The sequence below is a fragment of the Sorex fumeus genome, unplaced genomic scaffold (assembly GCF_029834395.1).
Source record: "Sorex fumeus unplaced genomic scaffold, SorFum_2.1 ptg000054l, whole genome shotgun sequence".
Lineage (NCBI taxonomy): Eukaryota > Metazoa > Chordata > Mammalia > Eulipotyphla > Soricidae > Sorex > Sorex fumeus.
The window spans coordinates 10137161-10153140 of NW_026606111.1; the positions used below are offsets into that span (position 1 = coordinate 10137161).

At 40.9% G+C, this 15980-nt stretch overlaps 2 pseudogenes; both read left to right on the forward strand.

The window, feature by feature from the left end:
* The first annotated feature begins 1773 nt into the window (after window positions 1-1773).
* On the forward strand, window positions 1774-1870 carry LOC130033899 (uncharacterized; annotated as a pseudogene).
* A 7232-nt stretch (window positions 1871-9102) lies between these two features.
* On the forward strand, window positions 9103-9824 carry LOC130033583 (lysoplasmalogenase-like protein TMEM86A; annotated as a pseudogene).
* The last annotated feature ends 6156 nt before the right edge of the window (window positions 9825-15980 follow it).

Consider the following 15980-nt stretch of genomic DNA (forward strand, 5'->3'; position numbering starts at 1 on the left):
CTTACTTCTGGCTCTACACTCAGGAATAATTCCTGGAGGTACTCAGGGGACCATATATGGTCCCGGTAATAGAACCACATGTCAGTAAAGTCCTAAGTTTGCCTTAACCACCCTGTACTATCTCTCTGACCCCTGGAAGCTATTTTCTCTTACTTTTCTGATTCAAACTCTTTAAGAGGGGCTGGAGCGATAGTCCAGCAGGGAGGGCATTTGCCTTGCACACAGCCAACCTGGGTTCGATCCCCGGCATCCCATATAGTCCCCTGAGCACTGCCAGGAGTAACTCCTGAGTGCAGAGCTAGGAGTATTCCAAAAAGCCAAAACAATAAAAATAAATGAACTCTAAGAGTTTGAGGGGACAGTTTGAGGGGGCACAACTGGGAGTTCTAGGGGACCATGGTGAACTATAAATACAAAGTTCAAACCTAGGACTCCTGCACATACAGCATGCACTCCTGCCCATTAGGCCATCTCCACTTAAATATATCCCTTATAGCTCATCTTGTGAGGACAGAAGCCTCACTTATTAATCATTTCTTTTATATTAAATTCTAGGTGTTTCACTAATAAAAAAATTGTGCTTTTTATATTTAACTTATAAGAATTTCAGTTAAAATATAAACATCAAAATATTTATTTGTACAGATCTTAATTTTAATGCTATGATAAATATTTAAGTTATTTGCATTAATTTATAGAAATGAAAAATCAACTTTTATATATTCACATTTTATATACATGAAACTTAATTACATTTATTCCTACTAGAGAACTTCCTCTATAGTTATCTTCCTTTATTTCTTTTGTTGGGAGGTAACATCTGGAAGTGCTCAGATTTTCTCCTGGCTCTGTACTCAGGAATCACCCCTGGCAGGTTTCCAGGGACAAAGTGTGGTACTGGGATGGAACCCAGATTTTCTCTATGCAAGGCAAATAACTTATCTTATATATGCTCCGCATATAAAATCTAGTGATTTTTTTTTGTAGCTTTCAGAGGGTTCTCTAAGAAAACAACCAGGAACATATGGGGTACCAGGGAACATACCCTGTCAGCTGCATGCAAGGCAAGCATGCTATATGGTGTACTATCACTATGACTCTGTATTTTCTTTTAATATATTTTATTTCATGTATTTTTAAGGTCTATCTCAATAAACTTGAAGCCTTATCTTATTCAGTTTTTATTCTTCTCTTAAAGGTAATTATATACTATATAATCAAAATATGGAATCAATGGGTTCTACAAAATAAAAATATATATTTATATTTGCAGGTATTTTAAAATCATAATGTGAATTTGCACCATCTCTTCAACTGAAAACATCTAGGAAGAAATGAAACCACTTATAAATATCACAGTGGATATTCTCAGACTCCTTACTATGTCTGTGTCACCGTACCCTTATTGAAACGACATTTGGATAATTTATTAACCCTCAAATGGCTTGAAAACCCCCCCAAACTTAATTATTTAAAAAAATTCTTTTTTTTGCTTACTTGGTATTTATTTTTAAGCTACAAAGCAGTGTTTAGGGTCAACCACCATCTTTGTTCTCAGAGATCACCCCTAGCAGTGTTTTGGGGACCATTCATTGCTGGGCATCAAACCTGGGATTTTTGTAGACAAATCATTAGATAGAGCCCACTAGAATAGTTCTCTACACCTAAAGTAATCATTTCAATTAGATGTTTAAAACAATGAAATTTTTCTGGGAAATTATCTGTTTACTTATATTCTATTGGCATCTGGTACACTCAATAAAGCAATCAAGAATATTTTTCCTGTTCATAAGCATGATGATCAGATGTTCACAGCCTTGTGTAATATGTGTCTCACTTAAATCTTGTTTAACACATTTCCCATTTGACATGGAAAGAAAACAATAAAGATTGTTATAGCTTATTAATATTGAGTTTTGTTAAATAATTTTGTTGTGGCTTTCAAAGTGGTATATTCAGAGGAAGATGAGTTGTCCTTTAGAGGTAAGAAACCTGGAAATATGGTCAGTGAAATCATCAGTGATGAAAGGTCTCATGCTAAGACAATCATTCAATTGTGTCACATACAGTAAAAATATGCAAAAATATAAAAATAAGCCAAAATAATTAGACATTTATTACTTTCTAGCAATCCATGAGTTTTGTATTCTGTAAAACCTAATTATTACTTACAAGAAGCTAGACCTTTACATAAAATATTCTCTTACTAAAAGTAGAATTATGCAAGTTAGATGAATAATTTCACACAGAAATATGTTTATGCAGGTTTCCTATGTATTTTTAACTTATTTTTATATCAAGAGTAAATGATATTGTATTCTGTATCTAGAGTCTCTCTTTTACTTGTCGCATAAGAGGAACTGAAACATTTACAGTTAAGGGTAAGTTTGCAAGAATTTTAGAAAGATTGGTCAATAGGATATCTCCTTAGAAATAAGAATCATTTTTATCAATTTAAAGCAATGCTTTTGATAAAGAATTGCATTTTTCTAAATTTAGGCAAAACTACATTTTGAGATAGATCAATATGAAAATTCATAAATCTATTCCTTCTCAGTAGCATTCTTCAACATTATGTCTCTGATGCTCAAGAATATATTCATTCGGATTTCTTCTTTGAGAAAGTTTCTGTTCATTTCATTGCCCCATTTTTGGATGGGGTTGGATGTTTTCTTCTTGTGGAGTTTAACCAGTATTTTGTATATCCTGGATATCAACCCCTTGTCAGATGTGTATTCGGTGAATATCCTTTCCCATTCTGTAGACTGTCTTTGTATTTTGGTCTGGCGAGAAAGGGACACTCCTTCACTGTTGGTGGGAATGTCCACTGGTTCAGCCCTTCTGGAAAACAGTATGGACGATTCTCAAAAAATTAGAAATTGAGATCCCATTTGACCCAGCAATACCACTCCTGGGAATATATCCCAGAGAGGCAAAAATGTATAGTCGAAGTGACATCTGCACTTGTTTGTTCATTGCAGCACTCTTTACAATAGCCAGAAACTGGAAGAAACCTGAATGCCCAAGAACAGATGACTGGTTAAAGAAACTTTGGTACATCTACACAATGGAGTACTATGTAGCTCTTAGAAAAGATGAAGTCATGAACTTTACATACAAGTGGTACAATATGGAAAGTATCATGCTAAGCGAAATGAGTCAGAAAGAGAGGGATAGACATAGAAAGATTGCATTCATCTGGGGGATATAAAGTAACAAAGTATGAGATTAATACCCAAGAATAACTGAGATCAGCACCAGGAGGATTACTCCATAACTTAGAGGCTAGCCGGGTATCCTAGAGGAAAGGGCAGTTCAGATAGAGAAGGGAGCACCAAATAAAGGATGTTTGGAGGATCCTCCCGGGAGGGGAGATGCATGTCGAAAGTAGACTATGGACTGAACATGTTTGCCACTCAATGCCTCTTTTGCAGACCACAGCACCCAAAAGGAGAGAGAGAACACAGGGGATTGCCCTGCCACAGAGACAGGGGGGATGGGGGGATGGGGGTGGGAGGGATATTATCCATGGTGGTGGAAAATGGGCACTGGTGGAGGGATGGGTATCTGATCATTGTATAATTGAAACCAAAGCACAAAAAATTGTAAATCTACAACTTTAAAAAAAATAAAATAAAATAAAGGGGAAAAAAAAAGAATATATTCAAATTTCTTGAGTCTTTCTAGGCAGCAGGGGCTGGAGCGATAGCACAGCGGTAGGGCGTTTGCCTTGCATGCAGCCAACATGGCCGACCCGAATTCAATTCCTCCGCCCCTCTCGGAGAGCCCGGCAAGCTACCGAGAGTTTCTCACCCGCATGGCAGAGCCTGGCAAGCTCCCCGTGACATATTCGATATGCCAGACACAGTAACAACAAAGTCTCCAATGGAGACGTTACTGGGCCCGCTCGAGCAAATCGATGATCAACGGGAGGGCCTTTACTTTACTTTACTTCTAGGCAGCAAACGCATTCTAAGTTTTGTGTTTGTGTGTGTATTTAAAGATACAAAATATCATCTTTCACTGTTGTACTCACACCTTTGATTCTGTAGAAATAAGTACAGTTTGGTCAAATGTAAGTCTAATCATTGTAATATAATACAATTATTGTAATATATATTGTAATATATTGTAATATATATTGTAAATACAATATATTGTATATTGTATATACAATATATACAATTGTATATGCAATATTTTTAATATAATACAATATAGTAATATAATACATTGTAATATAATACAATACAATCCCAAGAGGAGAGGAGATAGCCTTGATGGTAGGTAGAACATATTCCTACTCTGGGAAAGCTCCAGATTTTAGTCTCTGGCACTTAATTTCCCCTAAAATATCATGAGCATAAATTTAGTGGATCCCAAGGATTGCAACCAGTCATCAATTCTACATCTCAGGTTAAGCACTTCTGGGAATGGTCCAGAACTAGTAGATTTGAATTCTATTAAACAATATACAGCATGAGAGGATATACTTGCAATGGGTGTGGTGTTGGAATTATGTATGTGGAAAACCATCTTAACAGTATTGTTTATCTCTGTATATGTTTTAAAAAATTTTTTTAAAAATAAGAATAAATACTAACAATAGGTTTTTACTTCGCCTAAAGCTTTGATTTCATACATAAATATAAATATTTTATCAGCAAGCAATAACATGAGAAATCATTTAAGTTTAATACTGAACTCTAAGATAATTATTTCATAGGCTTGAATTTGTGTAGATAACACAAGATGACTGTTAGTAAGTCATTATCAGCACATGTTCATGATTGAAGACAGTCTCAAAAATTGAAAAACTTAAAAATCCTTTCTTCTTAAGAATTGCTAATTTATATTTTGACTATCCTTAGAATCACTAATTGCTTGGATTTTCAAAAGACATTGCTACTTGTTTTAGAACAACTCAAAATTAACATCATTTCCTCAGGCAGAGATCTTGAAAAATATTAATTATTAGTGATTACTATATTTCTAAATGCCACAGGCCTCTTGGAGGAAACATAATCTCTATTATAACCAGAAATTTTTCTAAGTGGAAAGAAAATAACTCAAATACTAATGCAAATATTTAAGAAACTTGCTAATGATTAAGTTATTCTTTTGCATATTTTATTATTACGAGATTTTGATAGATTATAAAATTAATTCCAAGTAAGCAAAACAGTGACATACTACCCATGATGTATTCGATATGCCAAACACAGTAACAAGAAATCTCACAATGGAGACATTACTGGGCCTGCTCGAGCAAATTGATGAACAACTAGAGGACAGTGCAGTGCAGTACTATGCCCAAATTATAATCATAAGACTTCCTTAATCACTTAATCACTTAACTTCCCTTTAGTCGTCGATTTGCTCAAGCGGGCACCAGTAACGTCTCCATTTGTCCCTGTCGCATGCTAGTGTAGCCCAATGGCATCTGTTCACTCTGGGAACATGAAGAGACTCAAACCAATCGTTCATGATCTTGACGAAGAAGTCTGACCATCTGGTAGGTGGGCGGCCACATGGTCTTTTGACATCCCGTGGAATCCAGTCAGTAACAGCTCTAGTCCAGCAGTCGTCTTTAAATCTCATTACGTGACCAACCCATCTGATTTTTGACACCTTGGCAAATGAGACAGCATCCCTGATTCTTGATCTTCAACGGATGTCGGAACTCCAGATTCTTTCTCTCATTTGAGTGAAACGTGATATTCCAAGCATAGCTCTTTCTATTCTTCTTTGGGAGACCTGAATAGCATTCTCATCCTGTTTGCGTAGGGCCCAGGTCTCTGAGGCATATGTTAATGCAGGAAGAACAGTGGAATCAAAGAGATGTGCCCGGAACTGGAGGTTCTTCGCTCTCTTAGCTATTTCTTCGACGTTCTTGAAGGCGTTCCAAGCCGCTCTCTTTCTCTTGCACAGCTCGGGTGCCAGGTCATTTGTCATGTTGACCTCTCGACCTAGGTACACATAGCTGTTGCATTCGGAGATGGTCGTTCCGTTGAGAGCGAATGAGGCATCAGGAACGAGGCTGTTTCTCATAAACATTGTCTTCGTAAGATTCAGCTGTAGTCCTACCTTTCCACACTCACGGTCAAAGTCGGCCAGCATTTGTGCCGCTTGACTAATGTTTGGTGTTATTAAAAAAATGTCATCAGCAAAGCGGAGGTGGTGTAATTGCCGACCATCTATCTTCACTCCCATTCCTTCCCATTCCAGTCGTCGCATGATGTTCTCGAGGGTGGCACTGAAGAGTTTTGGTGAAATGGTATCACCCTGCCGCACCCCTCTCTTGACATCAACAATCACTTCTTTGTAGAATGGTGAGATCCTGGTAGTGAATCCGCAATACAGCTCACGGAGGATCCTGATGTATTGGGCTTGAATGCCCTGATTGGCTAGGGCTTCAATGACCGCTTCCATCTCAACAGAATCAAAGGCCTTCTTTACATCAATGAACGTTAAACAGAGTGGCATCTTGAACTCCCGAGAAACCTCAATGAGCTTGGTTATCATGTGGATATGGTCGATGGTGCTGAATCCTTTGCGGAACCCTGCTTGCTCGCATGGTTGTCCTTCATCTAGTGTTCTGCCAATCCTATTTAGGATGACTCGAGTGAACAACTTGTAGATGACAGACAATAGGCAGATCGGGCAATAGTTGCCAATGTCATGGATGTCTCCCTTCCTGAACAGTAGTATGGTCCTGCTGGTTTTCCATTGGGATGGAACCTTGCATTCAGACAGGTAGCGAGTGAAGAGCCGAGCCAGTGTGTTGATGAGTACTAATGGCAGGTTCTTCAGGTGTTAAGGTCTGACCTTGTCTGGGCCGGGTGCTGTTTGTTTCTTTACCGACGAAATGGTGTGTTGGATTTCGGAAGGGAGAACATTGGGAACTACATATCCATCCTGTGGAATTTGGTACGTCGGCAAGTGGACATGGCTATCAAAGAGATTTGAGTAGAAGTCATGGATAATCTTCTCCATTGCCATTCTGGAGGATGTGATGGATCCATCAGGACGTCGGAGGGCAGTCATCTTGGTCTTGTAGTTGGCGAAGGACAGGTGGGCATAACGAATACTTTTCCCAGCTTCTGCCACATCTAGAAGTACTTCTGCTCTTCTCTCTTTGAGGTCTTCCTTGATCGCATCTCTGCACTGCTTTGCAAGCTCGGACGTTAGCTTGCGGTTGCCTGAGGCATGCGCCAAACCACGCTGGCGAATTAGCTCAAGAATTTTCGAAGACAGGCTTTTTTTGTGGCTATCTCTCTCTTGGCGTTCCTCGCACATTCATGGAGGTGCAGCAACTACAACTGGTCTCATTCACCTGAGCCTGAAGGCTTTACCGACATGGCAGCACTGAGAAGGATGAGAAAGGAGAGGCTGACAAAATCTCAAGGCTGAATTAGGCTGCCACAATGAAGGAAGACAAAAATGATCGTCTGTACTTTCAATGCACGTACGCTAGCATCAGATACATCCTTCGAGGATCTGATGGTACAAGCGCGAATGATCAAGTACGGCATCATTGGTCTGACCGAGACAAGAAGGCACAAATCTCACCATGCTGTTTTGGACACTGGAGAAAAATTGTTCCTCAGAACATGCAATAAAAGAGGTGTCGGAGGTGTTGGTGTCCTTGTCAACACAAACTTGGCCAAGAGCTTTGATTCATTCGAATGCCTAACAACCCGAATCGAACGTTTACATTTGAATAGATGTGGCTCACTGCCTGCAGTTTCTATCTTCGTTGTCTATGCACCAACATCTCATTATGATGAAAGAGAAATTGAGAAGTTCTACATGGAGCTGGAGAAGTTCTATAAAGAAGAACACACCTTCTACAAGATCATCGTGGGTGATTTTAATGCCAAGATAGGACCGAGAAGATCAGCTGAAGAACTTCACATCGGGACCCATGGCCTAGAATGGAATGAACAGGGTGAGAGACTGTCTGAGTTCATCATGTCGACCAAGACCATCCATGGTAACTCACAGTTCCAGAAGGCAGAATCTAAACGTTGGACATGGGAGTCTCCCAGTGGACGATTCCACAACGAAATAGACCACATCATATTCAATCGAAGGTTTTGCCTGACCCATGTCGCTGTTGTCCCAAAATTTCGAACAGGATCGGACCACCGTCTCCTTCATGCAAAATTCTACGTCACAGAGCGGGGAGAAAGGGTTGCAAAGTTGAAAAAGAGAACTCCCAGAACGACCACCAACTGGGAACTCTTTGGCACTATTGCGGCAACATGGGAAGATGCCATTGTTGACAACATTGACAAGGAATACGATCAACTGATTCAGCACCTCCAAGACTTCCTTAAATTTGAAATAGTGTATGTAGTGCACATCCACAAAAGATCAGATAATAATTTGTGTAAACAATCATACTAGAAACTGATGTTAAAATTTATGTCATTGGTATATTCATTATTCTAATAGTAAATTCCTATTACTGGATGAAAATTTTATTTCCAGTTAGAATTCTAAAACAGAAGACAGTTTCCACTCTATGATGCATGTAGAATTCTTCATCACCCCATATCTTCTGTTATATCCGATACAATGACATGATACAGTATCAATATCACCTTTGGGAACAGTTTCTAAATTCCTTGATGCTTACAAACTTCATTCTCTGCCTCTATTCCCAGATTCTTACAGTATTAATGTATGCAAATCTTCCTTTAACATACATTTTTAAATGGCAAGTGAAATATATATGTGTCATATTTAAAATTAAGTTTTCACTCTTCTTAAAGACAGAAAAGCCCATTTCATATTTTAGTAGCATCCTCATTTTCTACCACAATATTCTATATAATTAGGTGGACTTGTCATTACATTGTGGCTACTAAGACAATGTTTTCAATATCAATAGATACAAGTTTATTTTTTAAGTGACAGTTGACAGGCTTGTCACATCTGAATTCTAAAAATAAAAGTATATATCATGTACTTATTTTAAATAGCAACCAAAGGGATTGTCTGTTATGCCATATCCAGCTCCCCTGGACCCCATGCGCATCCTAGCTGCTGCAGCCCGCTGCGGAGGTGCTGGCAACTGACGCCACCACCACCACCATGGTGTCCCCGGTCACTGTGGTGAAGAGTGAAGGACTGAAACCAGTGCCCTTCCTCAAGGCCACCTGCGTGTGTTTTATGCTCTGACTGCCCTCATCCAGTCCGTCGTGGGTCAGCGCCCTCATCAAGTGCCTGCCCATTTTCTGCCTCTGGCTCTTCTTTCTGTCCCATGGCCTAGGATTGCTGCTGACCCAATGCCACCGGCATCCTTGTGGGGCTCGTCTTCTCTGCTGTGGGCGATGCCTTCTACATCTGGAAGGACCAGGGCTACTTTGTGCTTGGTCTTCTGATGTTTGCCTTGACCTGTGTGTCCTACGCCTCGGCCTCTGGTATGCGGACATTGGCCCTTTGAACAGGGCTGCTGAAAGCATTACTGTCGTGTCTGTGCTAGGGTATCCTCTATCCAGGCCTCTCGGGTGCCTTCACCTACCTGGTAGGGATCCTACATGGTCATTATTAGCTTCAAGGGCTGGCGAGCAGCGGCGGGGCCAAGGCTGGTCGGAGTAGCCTGGAGTTGGATTGAGCTGGTGGAGGGGCGTGAGGCGCTGCTCTTCATCATCTAAGACCTGGCCATCGCCCGCAACAAGTTCTGCTTCCTGGTCCCCTACTCGCGGGCACTCACCATGTCCACTTACTACGCTGCCCAGATGTTCATCGCCCTGTCAGCTGTGGAGAACCGGTGGGAGCCGGTGGACGATTACAGACTGAGCAAGGCTAACTGAGGGACCAGAGCATGGTCCTTCTTCTTCTCAGCAGCCAGAGCTGAGGCCCAGAACCGTGGACCCTGCAGGATCCGGATCAGGATGGTTGTAGAATTATCCTGGAGCAGCAGGTACTGCCTGGGACATGGACACGATCGAGGGAGTCAGCTGGAATGGGACAAGGTGCTCTCCAGCAGCTCTAGCTCAGGTCATGAGCTAGAGCCGAGAGCTCAAATGAGCTAAACCAGGGCTCCTTACTTGAACCGGAAGTAGACGTTTCCCTGCCTCAGCCCCACTGGGACTGTCCCCAGACCCTCGAGGGGTTGATGGTACTTAGCTTTTTAACTCTCCTGCTCTCTAAATTATATCCGATAGAAGAGATTGACTTACCCACTTTTCCTGACCTGTGCAGTGTTGAGGGAAGATGGGAGAAGTGGACACTGAGATATCCCAGGGCTGGAAGCCCTTTCAGAGACCCGTAGTTGGGAAGTTCGAGAAGTGGAACTTTTCCTTTTCCTTCATCAATCCTTGTTACTTGAAAAATCTCGATTTAGAAGTGTTGGGTGGGAAGGTATCTGTCCAGGGAGTTGATTTTGTTTTTGTGTTTTAATTTGTTTGGTTTGGGTGCCACTCCAGGTGATGCTTAAGTGTAACTCCTGGCTCTGCACTCAGAAATCATTCCTGGCAGTGATTGGGGGACCATTTGGGTTGCCAGGGATCAAACACCGGTTGTCTGCTTGCAAGGCAAGTGTCCCACCCACTGTACTATATCTCCAACCCCAAGGGGAGGGAATTTCTTTGACCTGAGAGCTTGGATTATCTAGGATTCAACATGGTCCCATTTCCATGGCCAAAGCTGAGTGCCCATACCACCACCCTTAGGAACTGTTGCCCAGGGTAAGGTCGAACTATGCCAAAGGAAGAGGCCACCTATGTGTGTGTGTGGTTGTGAGTCTGTGCACTTGTAGTCTGCCACAGTTTAATCTTTGTGTGTTTGCCATAAGTATCTGTTCTGATGTCTGTTGAGGTCTTATGGGGAGAGGGCTCGGGGAGCTGCTGACTGGAGTGCTGAGCCTGGCTCAGGCCACCCTGCCCCCACACTCAGTGATTTCCTTCCTGCCACCTTCTGCACTGGGAGTGAAGGGGCAGTGACAATGACACTTTTGGGTCATAAGACCCAAGGCATTTTAAATGCAAAGGGAACAAGGAGGGGACAACTCTATTCTCTACTGTTTTCAAGAAGAAAGAAATAAAAAACCCAAGGGCCAAAATAAATAATAAATAAATAAATAAATAAATAAATAAGCAACCAAGGGGTCTGAAGGGATAGTACAGGGATTAAAGTGCTTGTCTTGCAAACAGTCAATCTTGGTTCAATCGCTGGCACTGAATTTGGTTCCTGAGCACCATAAGGAGTCATTCTTGAATGCAGAGTCAGGAGTAATCCTTGAGCATTTTCACATGTGACCCTCAAACAAACAGTTTTAAAATTTAGTTACTAAGACCTTTGCTGACTTCTTACTTTCTAAGAGAAACATCCTTCATTTCCTTAGGTCATTCTTCCTCTAGCTATTAGCCAATACTGTTCTAGATATAGCTTACCTTATTGCTGTTCTTTTGTGAACTGTATGTAGGAGTCTTTAAATATAATTACCAAGAAGTATGAAAACAGTACTTCTTTCCTTACTACAAGTTTCTAAGTTATTCTGTCACTTTTGTGGTATTGATAGAAGACATGAGATCCCTGCATCAGAGACAATGGACTTTATTATTTAACCTATAGAAAACAGAATGAGTTTTATAGTTTATAAATTTTCTTTACTCTCAAGAACAAACACTGACAGATTGTTGCTCAGGTGTGTGTTAAGCAGTGGCTGATTTGTGGTATAACTGAGTAACACCACATATAGAGACTCCAGGTTTTACATAATCTGAGGTGAACAAGATTCCAGGAAGAATCATCATAGACAGAAAACAAATATGTCTGCTCCACAAAAGACCCTATCTCTATTTGTCAGTAATTTTCATTATGTAAGCATAAGTGGCAATATATTGGAAAGTAAAAGTTATCACTTGCTCTACTCTCAAAACAGTAAGGTCTGTGAATTATCTTTCAATAGAGGACCTGTTAACTTAAAACTTAATTGTGAAAATCTTGTAAAATATGAATTAAGTAACAAGATGAGAATTTCTAGACAGTGTGTATGAATCCACACTTTTTTCTGACAGAAAACCACATTTTGATGTTTTGTTATTCCTTCATTTATCTTCCATGTTCATGACAGTGTTATGTGAATAAAATATCATTTATTCTAAATGTCTAACTTTTCTCTTTCTGAAACAGAAATTCAATAGATCAAGTAATATAGACCAAAGAGAATGGTTTTCCATTAGCTCTCTAAATAACATACCATTTTTCAGAGCTAGAGTTTTCTGTATACTATTTCTTCAGAATAAAGGGTGAACGAATAGGACATGGGTTCACTTTCAATGAGAACTTGCCAAAAATCTAACTAATGTAGCATAGAGACAAATGTAGCATGGAAACTGATCAGGAAGAATTCAGGGACCCAGAATAGGTAATTTTGTTCATCAAGTGAGAATATTTTTAATTCACTTAAAACACATTATTGTTTAAAATACTTAATATAACATTAAAAACAATATAAGAATATATGCCTGATCAATTTTCACACAAGTTCTTTAATCATAATTTAGGAAAATAAATGGTTAAGAATCGGGTGTGGAGACGAAAATGTAATATTGGAAAGTACATGCTTAAAGATTGTTAAACATCCAGTTCAGTTTTGAAGAAGTGATATTTCAATTTGGAAAACTAAAAAGAATTGTTTTGCTCTATTTTCTTCAGTTCCAGGGGTCAAACCGATGGATCTTCACATGTGAAACTAATGTTCCAGCACGAGTTACATTCCTGACCCTTAAAGGAATATTTTAATATCAAAAAACTTTTGTAATGTTATTTGGACTTTATTGCTTTGTCAAATGTCTCCAATTTTGTGGAAATAGTCCCTGAAATTTAATTAACTGAAACCTTCATCACTTAGATATAACCTCAATTGTAATTAGAAATGCATGTGTCAACATTTCTAATTAGTGTTGGTAATTAATATTTATTGAGGGTGCACAGGGCAGGTGGTGATATTCTAGACCCTAGAGTAGCATGAGTAGAATTTCATAGAAAAAAACATGTGGCTGTGTATACATGGTAAAGCACGGTCATAATGTTTAAGAAAGGAAGAATGAAGGGTCCATTTTAGTGATTGCCGTATTCTTCAAAATATCATAACTGACAATGAAAAAGCAAGGGAGGGTAAAAAGAGTTTGCCCAGAACATCCTTTCCCTGCCCCCGCCACCTTCTGCTTCCCAACACACACACACACACACACACACACACACACACACAAACACACACACAAACACACACACAAATCTACAGCTCACTTCTGCAGTTTGATTATCTAAAGGCCAGAACTAATTTATAACAATTTATAAGATTTATAAAAATATCTTTATAACAATAATTTATAATATCTTTATAACAATATCTGTAAAAATTCTTTGAGGGCGGCCAGGGAGGGCCAAGACAGCTCTGCCCCTAGCCACCCGCCTTCGGGGTGAAACTGGGCCGCTCCCGTGCCAGGGTGGCCCAGGCCCTGGGCCAGGCGGCTGAGGAAGTGAGGGCCAAGCCGGTTGACTGATCAGTTGTAGTTTATTCCATTCTCCCCACGTGCCTGCCTCAGTCTCTCTGAGCCTCCTATTCTGGACTCAAACTGCTCTTTATTCCCGTGTCCTCCTGCTCATCACTCCGTGCTCCATCTCGTAGCTTGGATTCTCTCTCTCTTTCCACATGTTTGCTCCTGTATTCTTCTTCTACATTCTTCTCTCTCTGTCCTCCTTGCTAGCCTCTCGGTCCATCTTGCCTGTCCATCTTGCCGTGCCCTGCTCTCTCCTCTCTCTCCAGCTCTCTTCTCTCCAACTCCCCTAACTCTGCAGGCTGACACTGCCACCAGGCAGGTAGCCAAATCAACATAAGAAAGCCCTTCCTAAGGGCCCACCAAGTTCAAAGGGATCACCACCTAGGATATTCCAAAGCCCTTCCAGACTGCCCCAGGCAAAATACCCCTTAAGATGTTTTTCTCTTTTCCTCAGTCCAATAACTATCAACTATACTAGCTATTTTTGTATGGACACAATAAGAGATAACATTGAGGCTTGTAGGGAAGTTCTCCTGGGAACATCTTGCCACAACTCAGACAGACTACAGCACTCAGGCCAGATTAATCATTTCTAATCCTAGCAGGGCCCATATCTAGTTAATACTTTTTGGATCATGACAGCATTTCTCCATGCCAAGCTCTTACCTTATAGTTAGCATTATGGCTCTTTGGCCAGGCCAATCTTATTGCCAGGGTAGCACATAGCTTACCGCTTGCCCTTGTTCCATCCAGTCCCTCCTCGGGACCCTGCTTTTGGGGGCGCTAGGAGGTAAAAGCAGCTGAGGCTTAGGTGAGAGAACAGATGCCAAGGAGGAAAATATCACTGAGAGTCACATTACAAAAGCATGTCTTCTTGTGTCCATACAAAAAGGACATTGCTCCGAATAAACTATGCAAAGGACTTAGGAAGAAGAGAAAGACAATATTTGCAAGTCAACAGAGCACAAAGAAAGTTACAAATAAACTCACAGGAATGGGAGCACTGTGATAGGAGCAGCCCAATAAACCTAAACAACCTGAGGCTATGCAGGACGGACAGAACAGTGTTTTCCTACAAATATCAGTGACAACTGGAAAGAAAACTGATGCTTAAGACATATTACAAATATAAATAGGATGATTGTTTTAAAATAAAAACTACTGTGGCTTATGACAGGCATCTAGTGAAGCATTGGATGATGTGCTCTTTTATATTGGGCTTGTACAGCTTCTTGAATACTGATATTTGTTAGAATTGGAGTAGATCAAGCAGGCCCAGTAACATCTCCATTGGAGACTTTGTTGTTACTGTGTTTGGCATATCGAATACTCTTGGTAGCTTGCCGGGCTCTCCGAGAGGGGCGGAGGAATCGAACCCGGGTCGGCCATGTTGGCTGCGTGCAAGGCAAACGCCCTACCGCTGTGCTATCAGTGGATTATTGTTGTATTGTAGTTGAGGGGGCCAGGACTTTTTCCACAAAATTAGGTGATAAAGGCTGGGATGTGAGTAGAGAGTGCTGGGAGTGGGAAATACAACTGTGGCTGCCCACCTCAGAGAAAGCTATACCTACTTTTGAGGAGGTCACGCCCCCTATGTGGAGGCCATGCCCCCAGCCAATCCCAGGGACATGCTGACCTAAACCTGCAGAGGAGGGTGGCCTGGTGGCGAGGTGGGAGAGCAGTCCAGATGAACTTTGGCAGGTGTTCCCCAAAGTCTTCTCCAGCTGCTTGGCGGTGGGGGCCTGGCACAGGGAAAGGAGCACAGATGCGGGAGGCAGAAAAGGAACATGCTCCCTGGTTCCCAGACAAACCTGCAGAGGAGAGCAGCACCACAGTGAGTTGGGTGGGTAGTCTGGGGAAGCTCGGTAAAGATGTTCCCAAAAGTCTGCACAGAATAATGCCTGAGAGGAAGGACAGATCCTAGAAAGGGAGAAGAGTGACCACCATTGGCCAACCTTATTCAGAATTCTTTCCCACAATAAGAGGGAACAATGCTAGTGAATCCCAAGGTTTTACCTCTAGATAACCACAACAGCTTGAAGAAACAGTGCAAATCTCCACTACAAGGAGAGGATGAAGAAAAGAGTCCCAAATGCTCAACAGGGGTTATCCACAAATATGCTCTCTCTGAGAAAGAATTCCAAGATAAAATGCTGAGATGTTCAAGGAACTACTCAAAGAATCAATACAAGAGACATTCTGAAAATTAAAGGAAGAAATTAAAGAAACAGTGGAACGGATAGTCGAGAAAGTACAGGAAGAAATGAGAGCAGAAATAAAAATACTACAAAAAGAAGTGTCACAAATAAAGGATTCAGTAGACGAAATTAAAAACTCAGTGGATGCCCTCAGCAGTAGAATGACTACAGCTGAAAACAGGATCAATGAGCTTGAAGATGAGCAACAGAAATCACATAAGGAACAACAAAAATTGGGAAAAGACCTCGAAATAGCTCTAAG